A 20,671-nucleotide genomic window follows, 5' to 3' on the forward strand; every position below is an offset into this window, starting at 1 on the left:
TCAGCTAGGGAATCCTTAAAATGCTGTAAGACAAGCTTGATGGAAGATTGTGGTCAGAGCTCAGAAGACCAGAATGCTGATAGAAATGCAGACAGTAAAGGCCAGGTTCGGGAGGTTTTAGTTGAGAGCAGAAACTCCATTGGTAGTTTGATTTGAGACCATGTGTGTTATGCTGTGGCAGAAAATTGTCTACATTTTGCTTATTTTCTGAGACTTTGTATGAGACTGAGATTATGGGCAGCAGATTAATTGACATGGTGGAAGAAATTTCAAGGCAGCCCAGTGTTCAGGTTGTGGAGTGGGTACTGTTGCTGGCTTTTAGACAGCTCTGCATTGGGAATTGAGCAAATGGCACAGCTGAATAACTTTTAAAGTTTTCAGTTTCCCCAGAAAGGAACCTCCTGTAAAGTTTTGAAAAAGAGTTCTAGCTAAAAAGATTAGCATTAAAAGGAAGCCAAGTACTTTATATCAGGACAATAAAAAAGATGCCTTGAGGGCATGTAAGGAACAGAAAGTCTCCACCCTTCTCAGGCTCAGGGGTGCAAAAGTGAAAGACTTTGCTTTGAGAGGACAGCCTCAAGGTAACATGCTTGAGAAAGGCTGCCTAGGAAATTGATTTCTTGAAATTTGGTCCACAGTGATTAGCCATCCAGGCACTCTGCAGACATAATACAAAAGGGCCTGGCTACTGTTGGAGCCAGTAGCAGATCTTGGCATCATCCATGTGGTGCTGGTTTTATAGGTATACAGAATGCAATAGTTGTGGAATCAGGGCGGTTTCCACCCAGATTTCAGGAGAAGGTCTGGGAGGCCAGGCAATTTGCCCCAGAGAAGTAAATGCATGAAGCTGTTGAGAGTGAAGCCAAAAGTTCAGGTGAAACCCAAGAACATGGGATATCTGAAAAAAGCTTTAAGCCATAAACAAAGCCAGCTCAAAAGAGAGGACATAAGGGCTGCAACTTCTGTCAGTGCAGTAGGGATAGGGCTGTCCAAGCCATTTGGAATACACATCTTTGCTTTGGGTGCTGGACATGGAACTATAGAATTTAATGAAGTCCCTGCTGGGTTTCAGTCTTGCTTTGGTGCCATTCCTTTCTATCCCCATATTTCCCCCTTTTGGAATGGGAATGTTTACCCCGTGCCATTATACGTTGGAAGTATTTGACTTTCTTTTTGATTTTTACAGGGGATGGTAGCCATAATTCTCAGAAGAGACTTTGGCCTTTTCAGCACTAATTAAACTATTAAGTCTTTGGCAACTCTTAGAAATGAACTAGATGCATTTTGCTTAGAGAAGCTTATCATAGTTTTGGGGATCAGAGGTGGAATGTCATGGTTTACATCTAGAGGTTCCCCAGGTGCCTCCCGGGCTTAGAAGTTGATGAAAGGTGAATGGATTATGGGGGCCATATTGGAACTTGCTACTGGGAGGTGGCATTTTGTTTGAAGAGGCAGATCACTAGGGGCATGTCCTGGAATGGAACATCTTCCTTTTCAGCTCTTCCTTTGACTGTGCTTCCTGACTGCTATGACATGAGCAGCTTTCCCCTACCCAGGCACTTCTGCCATGCCACTTTGTGTTTAAACCTGATAAATGTAGAAACTTCTAAAATGTAAACCAAAATAAACTTCTCTTCCTTTAAGTTATGGGTGTTAGGTATTTTGCAACTCTTATGAGGGAAGGGACTAAGATAAACCTCTTCCTAGGAAACCCATGTGCAGCCCATTCAGCAAACACCTCTCCTCCTTCAAGGTAGAGAGTCTAAGATCAGAATTGTTATAGGATAATGACTGCTGGTGATTGCCCATTCTTTGTGTTTTAATGCGTTTAGTAAAGTTATCATGACTTTGTGTGGAGTGTGAATGAGTGTGTGGTGTGTGTGTGTGTGTGTAGATGGCTGGACTTCTGGACCAAGAAGAGATACACATGGACCTATTGTTGAGGCTACTTGCACATTTCTCCCATTATAAAGACTACCATGCATCACCTGGAGATCTTTGGCTTTGGAGTTGATGTCATCACAGAGAATTTTGAGAATGGAGAATGAATGTACTTTTTACATAGAAAGAGCAGAAATAAAATATTCATGAAGAGAGGACTATGATAATCATTAGTACTATTCATCAAATAGTTCTACTTTTTGCCTTCATGGTAAGACTGTACTTCTTCCTTTTAAGAATTGAGCATAACCAGGTACCTTACTCTGGCTAGTTAAGTGTGAGTAGAAATGATGAGTGTCTTTTCTGAGCATGACTGTGTATGTGAGTGTGTTAGAAGAAAACTATATAATGTAAATTTACCACTTGAACCATCTTAGGTGTACTTTTTACTACTGTCAAGTATATAATATAGTAAAACAGATTTCTATAACTTCTTGCAAAACTAGGTCTCTGGCCATCAAACAAGTCCTCTTTTCCTTCCCCTCTCAGTCCCTGGTAAACACCATTCTGTTTATCTGGTAACCACTTTCTGTGAATTTAACTACTATAGGTCCCCTATATAAGTGGAATCATACAGTATTTGGGGGGTGGGTGAGGCTGGCTTATTTTACTTAGCATAGTGTCTTTAAGATTCATCCATGTTGATTCCTTTCCTTTTAAAAATGAATAACGAGCCTGGCGTGGTAGCGCACACCTGTAATCCCAGCACGTGGGAGGCTGAGGCAGGAGGATCACTCTGAGTTCAAGACCAGCCTGGGCTACATAGTGAGTTCCAGGTCAGTCTCAACTACATAGTGAGACCCTGTCTCAAAAAAAAAATAATGTTCCTTTCTATGAATATACTGCATTTTCTTTATGCATTGATCCATCAGTAGACATTTGAGGTGCTTTTTCCTTCCTCTTAGCTGATATGTGCAGTGCCGCTATGCTGAGCACTGTCATTAAGAACTTTTTTGCTACTGCCATGAGCAAAGATGCATATGCCAAGTGAGGTGTTTTCAGTCTGGGTCCCTGAATTATGAAAATGACAGCGTTCCCTGCTCAACTCTGTGAAAAACAAGCCTTTGTTTTAAGCCACTGAGATAATTTTCATTTTCAAAATTAAAATTGGACTCTTCCAAAGTTTGCAGAGAAGAACTTTAATGACTCCCGTGAGGCAAGCTGCTGTATCTGAGCCTTGTACATCCTCCTACCCCTCTCCTAGTTTCATCTTCTTTGTGAATTTTCTTGGTTTGGTTTCTAGTGTGTACAGCCATGACCATACCCACTTCTTTTTTCTGGTACCGGGGATTGAACTTGGGACCTTGCGCTTGTGAGTCAGGCAGTAGAACCACTGAGCTAAATCCCCAGCCCACCCCACAACTTCTTTAATTGGCCCAAAGCTAAAGTAATCCCAAACCTCTCCTTCTCATTTCCTACCCACTTACTTGTTTTCTGTACTTTGTGTTGTCAACTGCATTGCACTTTGTGTGTGAAGTTTGGTTATAAGCATCAAAACTCTTAGAAAACAATGACTAAAAAGAATGGAAGTCAGCACTCACCCCCATTAGAAATGGTTGACGTGTTGTTTCCATGACCAGCCAGCACAGTTGCCTCTGTGTCATGGTTAAAGTGCTAGATCACCCTTCATTCCTCATATTTGCATTTTGACCAGCACGAAGGATAAAAGAAAAAGATATGGCTTTTAAGGCAATTTCTAGAAGGTGTATATGTCACATCTATTTAAATACTAAAGTAAAATGTAGTCACAATAGATATATCCAATGAGGTTAGGGAAATATGGTTTTTATTCTGGGCAGTAGTGTTCTCAGCTTTTAATAAATAACATGAAGGTTCTACTTTGGAAGAAAAATTTTTGTTGAAGTGTAACTAAATGATAAGTAGAATAACTACCCTCCAAAGATAGACACCCAGATTCCCAAAATACACACATGAACATCTGCATCATGCAGATGTGATTAAGGTAAGAACCTTGAAATGGGGACACATCCTGGATTATCCAGGTTGATCCAGTCTAATCATATGAATTCTTAAACAGCAGAGAATTTTTCCTGTCTGTGTCAGAAGGTAGACATGAATATTGAAGGAAGCTAACAGCAGTTCCATATGAGGAAAGCCTGACCCACCATTGCTGTCTTTGAAAGTAAAGAAGAGGGACCCTGAGCTACAGAACATAGGTGGCCATGAGAGAAGGGAAGAGACAGAGAAGGAGATTTCCCCATAGTCTCCAGAAAGGGATGTAGTCAAGCCAGCACCTTCATTTCAACACAGCGACATCCATATTGAACTTCTGGCATGAGCAACTGAAAGATGATACATTTGTGTTGCTTAAAGACACTAAATTTAAGGTAATTTATCATGGAAGCAATAGAAAATTAATAAATTAGCAGTTTCAGCCACAGTGCCCCTTATTGGCCACCCATTTAAATACCTGTACATACTTCTTTGTTCACATGTGTTACAGATCCATCTTCCTTTCAAGAGAAAAAATCCTTAAATTTCATCCATCTTTCCAGTTAGAGTGTCCAGCTCAAAGTCCAAGACCTCCAGGAAATATTTAGTCATTTCTATCAGGTATGAACGTGGCCAGTTACTTGCTCCCCCTAAAACCCAACACACTGCAGCAAGGTAGAAGAATCTCCTCCAACATGGAGTTCCTTGACTTGTGGACATCAAACAGACTCATATGGCAGCCTGGAGGACATGTTCTCCTCTTCAGAAGGATTTTCCGTGTCCTCTTTCCTGCCTACCCTTGCCCCTGCCCTTTGGAAGTTCTACTTGTTTTGCACCCTTCTGGGCAATCTGAGGTGGACATTAAAGAATGCTTCTTTTTCAGAAGCTGCCAGACTTTGATATCTTGTCCAAGGATTACTTTGAAGATTGAAAATGGTTTTGAAATTTCCAAAATTTCTGAGTTCATGATTTCTTTGGCAATACACGCCCCTCCCCAATTTTGGTATGTTTCCAGTTTATTTACTTTCAGTCCATCTCACTTGTAATTACAACAGCCAGATCTTGTCAAGAAATAATTTTTAAGCCTTAGGATTTTAAAAAAATACTGGCCTTTATACTCTTCCTGTCCCTCTCTTTCCTCAAAATCATAGCTACCTGGATGGTATATGAAACAACAGACTTGGGTAGGAAGAAAAATACCATATTTTCCTTTCGCTATTTTTGCTGGACTGATTTTTGATTGTTTGGCTGATAATTATTACTATAAATTTCTTTAAAAATTAAGACTCAGGGTCACCGTTTTATCTTCAGCGCTGACTGTTGATTCATAGCACACCTCACTGAAAAACTATACTTGAACAGACATTGCTGAATTTGTCTGTCAGCTACAGCCAGGTGACTCTCTGTCTTAGCCAAGCTGTATTTCTTGCTTCCTGTGCTCCCATCCCATTCAGATCTAACTGGGAGTCATCTTTTCTTCCTAGGACTCTGCTGAACACAGCAAGAAACATCCAGTAGACACCCATATTCTAAATCTTCCTATCATTTGCCCTGCTTTTGTCAAGGCTGGTATGATCACTGTACTGCCTGCTATGGTTTAGTGTGGCTTGAATGTCTCGCAAGGGTTCACTGTGATTGGAGGCTTGGTCCCAGGGGAGTGGCATTGGGCAGTGCCGTGGAGCCTTTAAGAGGTGGGACCTAGTGGGGAAGTCCTTAGGTTAGTTAACTGGGACCGTGTCCTCCACAGGGATTGTGGGACCCCAGTGTCTGCTCTGCTTCCTGGCTCAAGATCTGACCCCCTGCTTCAAAGCATGCTTCTGCCATTGCCAGCCCCGTTCTCCATGGGGCCCTCCCCAGCGCAGAGCTGGTGGAGCTGTGTACCCTTTAACCGCAAAACCGTGAGCTCAAAGACCTCTTCTCTGCATGTGAATCCTATGTCGCATATTTCATTGTAGTGTCAAGTAGCTGCCTAATTACCAAATTCGCACCACATAACAATAAAGATCACCATTTTTCTAGTTTGCTTGTATTTCGCTCTCCAACCCTCTCTGGTACAGGATTCCTCCCTTCAGGCCAATAGAACACACCACATTAGAAAGAGACGTGCTTTGTGCTGCTCTAGGCAATCTGTAACTTGTGCCCCACACAGGTTCTCCAGACAGGGGCCTTTGAAACTTGAGCTCCTTTCTAGATCTTTGATCTACTCCAGCGTTTTACACTAGTTTGATTAACAGCTCTTCCTGGTCCAGAAAGAAAAGTCTAATGAAGCTTCACATTGGACCCTAAAAAGAAGCTAAGGAATTTAATCTGAAGGTGAGAATTTAGCATTTTAGTTTCATAATCTGAGAATCAGCATTGTCTCCACTGTAGTTGCCATTTTGTAAAATAGTCACTTTGGTTCCATTTCCCGGGAGGAGACCTCTTTCAGAGTAAAGTTTGTGATAGGTCAGGGTCCTTAGATTGGATAAGCAATTCTTATCTTAGATGCTGACATGCCCTTCCTTCTTAATCAGACATATAAAATTCTTGTGTCCTGCTGCTTTCTTCTACATCAAAATGCCAAAATTAAAATAATGGGGCCGGGAATTTAGCTCAGTGGTTTTGCCACCCGCCTTGCAAGTGCAAGGTCCTGAGTTTGATCCCTGGTACCGAATAAATTAATTAAAATAATGGATAGTTTGCCCTAGATAAAACATGGAAAGTTGTGATGAAAACCATTCTCAATGTTAAACAAAAATATATGACAGGTATTTTTTTTTTTTAGTAGTGCTGGGGATCAAACCCAAGGCCTCATACAGAAAATTGTTTTCGAAAAGTCAGAGAGCTCTCAGGTGTGGCACATGCAGTGATCCCAGAACTCAGGAGGCTGAGATGGGAAGATCACAAGTTCACTGGAAACTTGGGCTCCACAGAAAGACCCTGCCTCACAACAAAACAGACAAAAAGACAGCTGTTGAAAGCAAAAGCCTAAAACAAAATTCCAAAGAGAGAACAAATCTTAGAAATTCATAGAAATACATAACGATTGCAGTGTAATCAGATTTTTTAAAAACATTACTCAAAAATGTTATTTTTTTCAGCAAGACTATTGAAAAATTAATTTCTTAAAATTTTTTTAGCAAACCCAGCTTTATTATTTTGCTTGACATAAGAATTTAGTTGCTAGGTATTGAGGTACTATTGATTTTTGTTTTGTTTTGTTTTGGATTTTTGAGACAGGCTCTCACTATGTAGCCCAGGCTGGCCTTGAACTTGTAATGATCCTCCTACCTCAGCCTTCTGAGTGCTGGGGTTACAGGTGTGTGCTAACAGGCTTGGTGGAATTTTTCTTTTTAGCCCTTGACATAACTAATGATAAAACAGATACTTTTGTTGAATTAAATGATAAATTGTAAGCCATTTTTATTTAATTCTCATAGCCCAAACCACACACAAAAGCCTGAGGGACAAACGTACGAAGCATCTACAAGGCCAACATAGGCCATGCCTCGAAATGTGCCTTGGAGATCCAGCAACCCAGTAGGAGGATATCCTCAGTTCGCAGCCACCTGTGTACCCTTGTTCTGTGGTTTCCATTTACCATGCATTTTTCATACCTCCCAGGAATTCATTGTCATGATGTTTATGTGATTCCCCCCACCAAAAAAAAACCCCAAAAACCTGAAGCCCAACAAGAGAAATAAAGTATTAACAAATGAGATTTTTATCAGATAGGATTGAGCTTTGGAGTGCCACATACCACTGTAATAGTCAGAGTTTTTAAAAACATCTCCAAAGTGCTAATCTTTGCCCCACTGAGAATGCATGTTGATAATGAATTTTAATACTGTACCGGGTTACCTCAATTCACAAATGCTTTTGTTTGTGAACAGTATGGTTCACAAATGGAAGCATTTGGCAGAATTTTTGTTTGCAGACTCTGCGTTGTGTGACAGACATGACCACGGCCATCTCTCCTGCACGAACATGAACATGGCCAGCTTTTCCAGAATTGTAAAATGAATTAAGTTAGTGAACTGAACTACCACTGTAATTGATAGCAAATGTTTATAAAATTCCTATTTTAAATGTTGCATGATGGATATATTTACCCCTGAACTGTATAATTTTTTACCTTCTTACACATAGTTTTAGATGCACAAGGAATAACCTCCCCACCGCCAGTTACCCTAATTTGATCACAGAGGCCAGTGACCCTAACACTCATTTAATAGAAATTCACTTTGAGCATATTTTCCTAGGGACTTCAAGGATCATCTTGTGCTCTGATATTCAGCCTGAGGTCTTCAAATAATCACAGAAATAAAAATGGGATCTTGTGATCTATTTTCAATATTTCAAAAGGTCTAAACAAAATCATACTCTTGTTATACCCCCCCATAAGTCATAGATCTTTGTTCCAAAAAACAGTACATCAGGTTGGCATCTCCTAGGCCATTTTCTACCGTGCCTCCTTTTGTTCACATAACACTCCTAATCTTCCTTAGAGATTTGTTTGAATTTTGTTTAACAAAACACAATGAAATAATTGTTGCTCAGTAAGTGAATTTTTCTAAAGATAGTATGTTGCACAAGGTTCACAGTTATGGATTGTGTAGTAGTGAAAATATTTCAATTATTTAATAACTATGGAGATCTAAAGGGGTCATTGCATTTCCAAGGTCAGGAAATTGGTGGACAATTGAAGCTGCATTAGATCCCAAATTTCGGACTAAAACTTGCCACATCTTCAGGAAGTTATTGCTGTCCTCTTCATGCACAGCATTAAATGCTGGTACCCCACCTGGCATGAAGGCATAGAGGTTGCCTTCATATGCTGAGGCTCACGAGAGTGACTTCTGCTTGTCTTCAGCCCAGAGCACCACAGAAGGCTGGGAAGCAAAATGCTGGACCAGCATTTTTGACAGATCCTGAAATCACACGTTGTCTGTGACCACTGAATTGTGCCACGCCGATTGTAGTTCACAATGATGTCCCCAAGGCACTGCAAGTTCCAGGATGTGATCTGATGTATCAAAGAGTAATTACATTATAGAATATATAAAGAGTATAAATTACACTCTATCATACTCTATTATAATATAATACTATAATATACTCTTAAAATTATAGCATAGTATTATATTGCAGAATATGTGTAGAGTATGTATAAAGAGTATACTATAAAGTATGTATAGAATATAAAGAGTATATAGAACAGATTTAGCATTTCACTACATGTCGTAACATTGTAAGGTAACAATATGGAAACTCTCAGTCAAACACAGTTTGTTTAATTGGACTTTACAATGACATTTCTGGAAGTCTTGAGGTCTAGAGTTATACTGCTTGTTACTGTAGTTTATACTTGTTGTGTTTTTTCTTTTATCTCATTCAGCCTTTTCCTACTATCATGGTATGGCTGTCAATGACTCTTCACTTCTCTGAACTACCCAAGTTTAAAAAAAAAACATTCAACAAATCAATTATGCATTCATTCAAAAACTTTACTGGGGACCTAGTATGTGCCAATTTGTGCTAGATAGTAGAGGGGCATTAGGAAGGGACATGGTAAAGCTTAGAATGTATAGAACTTAAAGCACAAATATTAAATTACAGCTGTGATGAGTGCTAACTGAAGGGAAGATCTGGCAATGTTAGTTAATTAAAGGCAAATTTGATGAAATTGAATATAACAATGAAACTGGATATAAAGTCTGGAGCGATAGGTTGAAATAGCTTAAGAAGGCAGGGAGGAGACTTCTGGGCAGCAGAATAGTATGTACAAAGTCCCTGTGGCACAAGTGTGGTACAATGAGATGAGCAGTGCTGCTGGAGTGTAGAGAGAATTGGACAGTGTTACAGGAAATCTACCAGAGTGGGGACCAGGTCACACATAGTTTGTAAGGAGTGTAGTGCATTAGGCCTTTCTTCTGAGAACAGCGGAAGCAGTGAAGAGTGATTACATTTACATTTAGGGAATCATTTTCACAGCATTATCAACAAAAGGCAAGAAGGAGGTATTAAGACTACTTGTTAGAAGGTTATATTAAGAATTGGAACAATTCTCCATGTGACAGGAGCCCAGAAAAAAACAGGGGTAGCAATCTTATTTGCAGACAAAGTCAATTTCAAACCAGAACTGAATCCAGTATTATTGATGTAAGACAGTACTGTATCATACCTCTATGAATGTAAAATATCTAGTACCTGCTTTATGATACATAGTAGGGACCGTGCTTTATCAGAGCTACATTTAATGATATTACTCTAGAATGTTCTCTTTCCAGATGATGATTAAGAGGCTAATAGAAAAAATGATGCCAGGTACCACAACAGCAACAGAACTTTGCTGTTGTCTGGATATTATTCTTTTCTTTGTTTTTTTGGTTTTTTTAATGGAATGTGCTGAAAGTCTATAATTACATTCAGATGACTGTAGAATCTGGAAAAGCTGTTGCTGCTATTGATGCATAACATACTATTATTAGTCTTTTATATACACACACACACACATATATATAAATTGAATTTTGGGAAACTTTAATGGTGCTGCCAACTTTGGAAAAAGTCATCCCAATTTACTGTGTTGAGTTGGCATTGTACAGAAATGGACAACCATATTGGTCTAGAAATGTTAATTTATTTTATTTTTTTTTCCATGTGTACAGGGGTAACACATCGTACTAAATATGTAAGGTCATATCTACGTGGGTTTGATTACAGAAACTAATAAAGTATTCTCTAAATAATGAAAAAAAGAATAAGATAAGACTATAAGAGCAGGAAGCAATTTAAATATGTTCAGGGACCATTTTCATCTCCAGAATTAAGGATTTTTTGATGTTACATCATTGCCTTTTCTCTTTTACTTTCCTTTTTAGTTTTATTGTAGGATTCCTTATTTTTAATGTTCATACAGAGATTTCTTTAACTGAAATACCGAATAGTTTCTTTGGTGGGAAAAACTATAATAGTACACAGGATCCTAACGAGATAATTAATAATGTGAAATAGGAAGTAAAGGGCTAAAGTGTAGGGAAAGTGGGAAGGGTGGGGGAAAGGTAATAAGGGAGAGGAAAAAATATGAGAAACTGAAAAAATGGAAATAAAGTGTTTGTAAATGGGGAGGGGAGGAGGGGGTGAAGGAAGAGCAGGGACAAGGGGAAAAAATGAGAATCAAGACCTATTATGTAAAGGTACAGAATCCCAATGATGAATGTAATTGTATTGTATACCTAGAGTGTACCAATAACCTCAATAAAAAGAAAGAAGAAGAAGAAAAAAAAAAGAATTGGAGAGCCGGGCGTGGTGGCACATGCCTGTAATCCCAGCACTCAGGAGGCTGAGGCAAGAGGATCACTGTGAGTTCGAGACCAGCCTGGGCTACATAGTGAATTCCAGGTCAGTCTCAACTACATAGTGAGACCCTGTCTCAAAAAAAGAAAAAAAAAAAAAAGAAAAGAAAAGAAAAAAGAATTGGAGTAATAAAGATGAGTTTTGGAGACTGTAACTGCCAACAAGGGTGATACCACTTTCCAAAGGGCAAAAATTGGTTTATGGGGCACCAAAAATCTTAGCTCTTACAATAGTTTATGGGCCTCCAAAACTCAACCATAACTGATAAAAATCTTATTTCTTAGTATTCAATGTATATTGTTGGGTTTTGGTGCTTTGGGATTCAGATGAATCACACCCAATATTGAATTCATGGAAGACACAGAAAATGTATGGAATATCGGTGCTGCAAAACTATGGAAATATTTGGATGTGACTGAAGGTCTCTCACATACACAACTACAGACTTGATTTTGAAGTCATACTGCAAGAGATGGCCTGGGCATGGCTCTGGGCTGGTATTTGTCCCATTGTGGATATTATTTTTAATCCTCATACTTTTGTATGTTTATTAAGCTTTGAAAATTAAACTAAAAGAGCTTATGTTTTTACTTAATTTGAAAAAATTTAACCAATTCATTCATATAGCAAATGCTTTAAAAAGTCAACAGTATCTTCATGGATATCTAGCTTCCTAAGACAAGAGTTTCTCCTATCGAGAAAAAGTGAAAAGTCTACTAAAAAGTAATTTTAAGAAAAATTTAATTTTTCAGTAGATTTACTTTTGCTGGAAAGTGCAGTTTGAATGATTTTTTAAAAAATTTTTTATTCCACTGCTGTTATTATGTATTTCTATAAATTGTTCACTTTATATATAATTTGACCCATTATAATTTATATAAACATAAATTGCATTCGCAGTTACTCAGAATATACAGTTTTAAAGCTAAATTAACTGTTGATAGCTATTAAATTTTTAATTTATTTTTAAATTTGAATCTTTAATTAGTCCTTAATTCTGTATTGAATAGAAAAGGTAAGGTTTATGCTTACAACTACATGAGATATAGTGTATCACAACAATATGATTGATATATTTGTGGTATAGACATTTCATAGGTGGTGGATTAAAAAAATAATCTGAAAGGTTTTTTATGGAACGATAATGAAGAAGGAGATTAGAATAAACAATAGGCCAATTACAGATAATTTTCAGGAGATAAACACCAGGAGTTGATGATGAATAACATTTAAAAGGCAAGAGAGGGGAAGATGTCAGTCAAATATGACTCCTAGATTGATCTTACATAACAGAATAGATGATTCTGCCAGCCACTGAGATAGTGTGACCATCAGGCTTAATTGTCAACTTGATCAGTTGAGAGTCACCTAGAGGATTAGTGAAGCACTTTTGGGTGTGCCTGGTTGGGTCACTGAAGCATCTCTTTGCTGTCTGTGTTTGGCTCCTGGTGCCTTTCTCTCAGACACTGTTCCCTTGCTCTACTTCCCAGCTGCCTTTGAGCTAAGCAGCTTTTCTCTGCCATTCCCTTCCACCGCGATGCTCCTGCCTTGGAGCCTGCATACCATGGACTGAACCCTCTGAAACCAGGAGAAAAAAAACAAATTCTTATTCCTTTAAATTGTACACGTTCAAGGCTGGGGATTTAGCCCAGTGATTCTTCCACCTGCCTCACAAGCACAAGGTCCTGAGTTCTATACCCGGTACCAAAAATAAATAAATAAATAAATAAATAAATAAATATGTTCAATATTTGGTTCCAATTGCAAAAAGCTAAAAATTGATACTGGGAGTAATGTTGTTGCTGTGACTATACCAGTTATGTGTTTCAGAAGCTTTTGGAACTGGTTTGTTCAAAGAGTTTGGAAACATTTGATGATAGAGGCTACAGAAACCCCAGAATGTTGGAACAAAAACCAGCAGATATTTGAAAAGCTTAAATTTTGACTGGAAAAGAACTGTGTGTAAAGGAAATGTGTTTGCTAAAGAGATTAGTATCATTAAAAAGAACTCAAGTACTCTGAGCCAGGAAAAGCAGAAAAAGGCCTTGAGACCGCCTCAGGAATCAGAAATACCCCATTTATCATAGTCTTACAGGTGCAAAAGTGTAAACTTTTCATTGAGTCCCTGGTCCCTCTCCTGGAGGAAGGTCTTATAGGGAATTGGTACCTTATGATTCTTTTCACCATGCTCAGGCATCTGGGCAACCAGAGGCTGCTACAGTCATGGTCCAAAGGGGCCAGGCTACTGCTCCAACTGGCAGTAGGCTTTGGTGTTCTTCATGTGATTCAGGTTGTTCAGGCACAAAGAATGCACGAGCTATCAGGTCATGGAGGCTGTGTGTGGCCATTAGGCTTAATTGCCAACGTGGATTGGGACCCACCTAGGGGATTAGTAAAGCACACTTTTGTGTGTTTCTGGGTAGGTTATAGAGGTTTTAACTTGGGTCGTATATCTAGTCCCTTGCCCCTTCTGTGGTACTCTTCTGCTGCTCCATTTGCCAACTGCCATGAATTGATTAGTTTTGCTTTATCATACCCTTTTGTCATAATATTTTTGCCTTGAAGCCAGCCATCTATGGACTAAACCCCCTGAAACCTTGAGCAAAATAAATCCTTCTTCTTTTCAGTTGTATGTGTTGGATATTTGGTCGCAGCAACAAAAAGATGGCTAATACAGATAGGAAAATACTAGAAGAACACTAGGAGCTTATCCTTTGTTTATTTTGTGGGGATCTGTGTGTGATTATATGTTTATGTGGGTCTTGGACATGATGGTTTTTACATACAAGTGGTATGTAGAATAATGTCCACATCCAGAGTCTGGACCCTGTGAATAAATTACTGAATATGGCAAAGAATTAAAGTTACATGTGGAATCAACGTTATTAGTCATGTTATCTTTATGATACTAATGACAAATACTAGGAAAACTGTTAGGAGAATTACTCAGAAATGTATAGTAAAAGATAAATGCTACAAGGAAATTAAAATAGTACACTGGAACTGCCTATTTATTATAAAATTTAGAAGTAATAGAAAGGAACAAAAAAATCACATACATAGAACAAGTAGAAGAATAACAAATTTTATTTTATCAATAATTATAATGATTTGTTAAGTTCTACAGTTAAAAGACAGATATTGGTAGACATATTTTTAATAATGCTGGCTGCTGTTTGGTGAGCAGCTTTACTCTACCATGTCCTCCCGCTTGACGTTCTGTCTCACTACAGGCTAAATCTACAGAGCCATCCGCTTCCGGACTGAAGCCTTCTGAAGCCACAAGTGGGATGAAGTCAGTTCCAGAGGAGGAGAGCTTTGACTGAGTGGCTGTGCTTAGAGGCCTGGTGATATGGCCCAGGACTGGACCGTGCAGGGGAGGGCAGCCAAGGGGAGGAGGGAGAGGAGCAGAGGTTACCTCATGTGGGAGCATGTGGTGGCTCAGACTCAAAGGAAAGGGCTGGATCAGAAGCTCAGTGTGACCTTCAGGGCACCCCCACTGTCAGTGCGACAAGTGAGATGACCGCCCATATGTGTCCTTTGGTTTTAACAATGTTCACGTCTGGTTTCTGGGGGTCCAGAAGCCAGAATGAATTAGATATGAGGCCACAGAGTCTATGAACACTTGATGAATAGGGCAGCAGGCAGAAGGAATGAGAAGCGAAGGAAGTTTTTATTGTGTTCTTGTTGAGACTGTTTGTCCCAACAGCCAAGACTTGAACATATTTAAAAGCCAGGGGTGAGTGTCAAGTTGAGAAGGAGTGCTAAGTGCAAGAGAGAGAGAGGAAGGGTACTGTGATGGAGGGAGGGAGATGTAGGGAGGAGGGGGAGTAGAGGAGGAGGAATCGGTCTTTGGCAAGAGGCTGATGTGAGATAAGAAATATCTTTGATGTGAGAAGAGATTTTAAAAAATTTCTTTAAGGTTGGTAATAATGTTCCTCCCTCTCTTGATTTTACTTATTCATTTTTAAATTTTTGAAATAATTATGATAACATTCATCATAAAGAACGTATCTTGCTTCTTCTCTTTTTCCCCATTCCCTTCCCTTCCTTCAATCCCTCTTTCCCTCCTTATTTACAAAAGCCGTTTCCTTTTTTCCCTTCTATTCTTTTCTTATCTCATCCTTCTTTCTTCTCCTTTTCTTATTCCCCTTTCCATCTGAACATTTTCTTCCCATTCCTTGATATCTATTATACGTTTTTGTCCTTATTTACACCTTCAATTTCTTATGCCAGAGAAACAATGTAGTATTTAAATATATGTGTCCATTCATAATAGCTAAAACTTGGAAACAACCCAAATGCCCATCAGCTGGCGATTGGATAAAGAACATGTGGTTTTTCTATCAAGTGGAGTACTACTCAGACATAAAGAATGAGAAACTAGAAACATTTATAGCTAACTGGATGCACATTGAGGCTATACTCTTAAGTGAAATAAATAGGACAAACTTGAGTAAATGCTGAAGAGTTTCTCTAGTGTAAAAACTAAAAGTGTAAATAAGATTCAAATGGTATAATTGAGAGTGTGAAGTAGGAAGAAAATGGCTAAAGGGGAAGTGGGAAGGGAGGGAAAAGGAAATAAAGGAAAAGAAAAATGTGAAGAAAGGAAAAAATGGAAACAAAGATTTTGTAAATAGGGAAGGGTGAAGTGGGTGAAGGGAGGACAGGGTTATGGGGAAAAACAAAAACCAAGATGTATCACATAAAGGTACAAAGGTCCCAATGATAAATGTAACTGTATTGCTTGCTTTAAATGTACCAATAAATTTAATGTGGAAAATATGTGTGTCCAATTTACTTCACCTAACAGTGTGGTCTCAATGTGCAACTATTTACCTAGAAATGTCTCAAGCTCGTCCTTCTTTATGGCAGAGCAGTATTTCCGTGTATTAAAAACTACATCTTTATCCATTCATCAACTGATGGGCATTTGGGCTGTTTCCAAGATTTAGCTATTTAAATTGTGCTGCTATAAATGTGGGTGTGCCTATATTGTTGTGATGCTTTTAATTCTTTTGGGAAGATATCAAGAAGGGGAATATTTGGGTCAAATAGAACCTCTAGTCCTCGTTTTGAGGAATCTCCGCACTGATTTCTACAGTATTGCACCAATCTGTACTCACATCAAGAATGGAGAAGGGTTGCTTTGCTTCACAACATTCACTATTGGATGATTTCTTGGTAACAGCCATTCTTCCTGGAATGAGATGGAAACTCGGTGTTGTTTTAATTTGCATCTTTCCAGTGTCCAATGATAGGAGCATTTTTCATGTGTTTATTTGCTATTGCTACTTCATCTATGAAGTGTTATCCATTTCAGATTTCAATTTGTGGATTAGATCTTCAAATTTGGGGTCTGATTTTTTTAAATTAAAAAAAATTTTTTTTTGCAGTATGAGGGATCAAACTCAGGACCTTGCACTTGCAAGGCAGGCATGGTGCCATTGGGCTAAATTTCTGGCTGATTTTTTGAGTTCTTTATATATTCTAGAGATTAATCCTTTGTTGGAGGGATGGCTGGCAAAAAAATTTTCCCAACTGTGAGTTGTCTCCTCACTCTGTTAGTGAATTATTTTGTAATGCAGCAACTTTTTAATAAAATGCGATCCCAATTGTCTACTCTTTGTGATATTTCCTGTGTGATCAAGGTTTTTGTCATAAAGTCTTTGTCTACACTAATGTCTTTAAGAGTTCTACCTATTGTATATTCCAACAGATTTAGTGTTTCTGCTTTAATATTTAGATCCTTTTTCCATTTTAATTTTAGTTTAGTGCATGGTGAGAGAGGATCTAGTTTTAATCTGACATGCATGTGGAAACCCAGTTTTTCCAGCACCATTTATTAAAGATGCTGTCTTTCTTCCAATGATGACCTGTATCTCCTCTGTCAAAGAGAAGATAGCTGAGTGTGCTTGGAGTTGTTTCTGCATGTTCTAACCTGTTCCACTGATCCTCAGGTCTTTTTTTTTTTTATTATCAGTATCATGTTTTGTGATTTCACATCAGAGATTGGGATGCCCTCTCTCTGCCTTGCCTTTGTTGTCCATAATTGCTTTTAGTATTCTAGGTCTCTTCTGGTTCCAAATGAATTTTAGAGTTATTTTCTCTAATTCTCTGACATATGCTATTTGTATTTTGATCAGGGTTGCATTAAGTCTGTTTAACAATTTGGTTTTTTTTTGGGGGGGGGTTGAGACAGGGTCTCACTATGTAATTGTGACTGACCTGGAACTCACTATGTAGCCCAGGCTGGTCTTGAACTCACAGAGATCCTCCTGCCTCAGCCTCCTGAGTGCTGGGATTACAGGCATATGCCACCACACCTGGTTGGTGTTTAACAATTTTGGAAGTGTGGCCATTTTCAATATATTGGTTTTCCTACCCAAGAACAGGGATATCTTTCCACTTTCTGATATCCTCTTTGATCTCCTTTTGCAGAGTATTGTAGTTTTCAATGTAAAGGTCTTTTACTTCCTTCATTAAATTTATTCCTAGGTATTTCATTTTTTTTGGATTGATATTGTGAAGGGAGTTGTTTCCCCAGTTCCTTTTTCAGTGAGCCTCTTGTTCATATACAGCAAAGCTATTGATTTTTGTATGTTGACCTTGTATGCATCCAGCTACTCTACTGAATTTGGTTATTAAGTCTAGAAGACTTTTGGTGGAGTTTTTGGGGTCTTATATAGAGAGTATTATGTCATCTGCAAATAATGACAATTTGATGTCTCAATTTCCTATCTTTATTCCTTTTATTTCTTTCTCATCTAATTGCTGTGGCTAATATTGATTATTTTCTGGATTTCTGAAGGATCTGTTGTAATTTTACCCTTTTCATTCCTAGTTGCATGGCTTTGAGTGTTTTCTTTCCTTTTTTGGATAAAGTTGGCTAAGAGTTTGTCAACTTTAATCTTTCAAAGAAACAACTCATTGATTCTTTATATTGTTTTCTTAGTCTCAATTGTATTAATATCTACTCTGATCTTTATAATTCTCTTTCTATATGGGCTTTGGGCTTGACTTGCTGTTCTTTTTCTAGCAATCTCTCTCTCTCTCTCTTTTTTTCTTTGGTACCAGGAATCAAACTCAGGGCCTCACTGTTGCCAGGCAGGCACCATGCCAAGCTACATCCCTGGTCCTTACTGTTCTTTTTTAGATTGAGGTTTAACATTAGAATGTTTATTTGAGCTTGATATCTTTTTGGTATGGGAATTCATTGCTATAAATCTCTCTCCTAGAACTGCTTTCATCATGTCCCATAAGTTCCGGCATGTATTGGCATTATCATTTAATTGTAGAAACTGTCTAATTTCTTCTTTAGTTTCATCTGTGATGTATTGATTGTCCAGAAGGGTGTTATTTTATTTCCATGTGTTTATGAAATTGTTGTGGTTTCTTTTACCACTGAATTCCAATTTCAATACACTGTGGTCTGATAGTATACGTGGGATAATTCCAATTCCTTTGCATTTGCTTAAGCATGTTGTGTGAGTTAGTATGTGGTCTATTATGGAGAACATTCCATGTGCAGCAGAGAAGAATGTTTAGTGATTATGAATTTCTTTAGGTGTTCTTTGTCATGGAAGTATCTTATTTCTCCATCAATTTTGAAAGTTAGTTTTTCAGGGTACATCAATCTGGGCTGCAAGTTGTTTTCTTTTAGGGCTTGAAATACTTCATTCCATGTTCTCCTTGACCTGAATGGTTGTGCGGAGGAGTCTGCTGTGATTCTGCTTGGCTTTCCTTTATAGATGATGTGTTTCTTTTCTCCAAAAGCTTTTAATATTCTGTTCTTGTGTTGGATTTCTGGAATTTTGACTATGATATGTCAGTGTTGAATTTTTTGATCATGGCTAACTAGAGTTCTATCTGCCTCATTTATCTGTATGTCAAATTCTTTTCCCATGCTTGGGAAATTTTCTATCATTATTTCTGTGAACAGATTTTTTTATGGCATTTGCACTATCTCCTGATTTTTTCTTGATTTCTATCAGCCTCACGTTTTTCTTTGCATCATCTAGCAGCTGTTGGATTGATTTTTAGTGATCCCTTGCTATTTTTAAGAATTCTTTCTTTTCATGATCACTAATCATGACCTGTCTTCCATACCTGATATCCTGTCTTCACATTGCCTCATTCTGCTTTGTATACTTTCAGTGGAATTTTTAATCTCCTGAATATTTGTTTGAATTTGTTTCATGGATTCATTTTTTTTCTGTGTTGGGCAATCATGGTTTCCATCACTTTTCTAAGCTACTCTTATTTTTTTTTAATACATATTTCCTCTAGAGTCACTGAACACGTACTTCATTGTGGTCATTGTCCCTGTAGTTATCTGAGAAATTATTTCTGATTTGATTTTTTTTCTAGAGGCCCATTCATCTGCTTTGTTACTTCTACTGTAACCACTTCAGAGAGTCCAGGTGGGTGACTTTTGAGTTGTTTCACATCATTGTCCCTGAGCTGGCCTTTGGTGAGCTGGAAATCTGGGGTTGCATGTTGCTTCCATGCTTTTCATTTCCTATTTTTATTTTAGTTTAACTCCTGAGTTGACACTGAGTAAATAGCTTATGGCAGGTAGCTTTATTGCCAGTATTGAGAAGCCTTAGAAAATAACTGCTTTTCAGAAGTGTCTTCCAGGTGTAACTGGCTTTTGAGTTTTGAGTCTATTGCAGGGTCGTACCTCTTCAATTCATTAGGGGTGAAAAGTTGCTTCCTATTTGGCCTATTCCTGGTTCTTTGGCAGTGGTCTATAATATTGTTTATGACCCTAAGGCAATCTCAGTTTGGTATATAAGCAAGAACAACTGATTAGAACAATTATATCACCTTAGCTAAAGTAGTACAATCAGTAATAACAGTAATATCAAACACAGCCTAGAAAATGAAAAGCAGTAATAACTATTCCCTTGCCACCTTTAACCATATGAAGCAGATTACTAGTTATATAACAAAATGTAAAACAAAGCAGAAATTTGTATACAGTAAACATGTCATCAATATTGCCATTTTTCCCTCAGGAGAGAAAATTTTAAAGAGGTTAGCAGGAAATACAGAGAAATCAAAGATAAAGGGATTAGAAGGAAAACTAGATTATGTGAACTTTGGATAATTGAAGAAGTCAGAAGGGAAAGAGAGAAGGAAGAAATAAAAAGTACAATACAGAAAAACAAAAAAAAATAGAAGCAATGTTCAGGCTCTGATAAAAACAAGAACAAATGATGAAAAAAGAAGAAAATAATTGTCCACTTCAGGACATGTTTCTGCTGTCACCTGTAGATGGAGTGGGCAGAGAGAACCCAGATCCCTATTGATTAATCTCCAGAAGCCAGCTGTAGATGTACAATGGGGAAGTGGATTATCCCAGTAAGCCTGCACCTTTATTCCACTGATGTTCAGCCTGGTTTCTGGCTGTGATGCTGGAATCCAATTTGTTCAG

The sequence above is a fragment of the Fukomys damarensis genome, unplaced genomic scaffold (genome assembly GCF_012274545.1).
Source record: "Fukomys damarensis isolate Sample0158 unplaced genomic scaffold, DMR_v1.0_HiC HiC_scaffold_27, whole genome shotgun sequence".
Classification (NCBI taxonomy): Eukaryota; Metazoa; Chordata; class Mammalia; order Rodentia; family Bathyergidae; genus Fukomys; species Fukomys damarensis.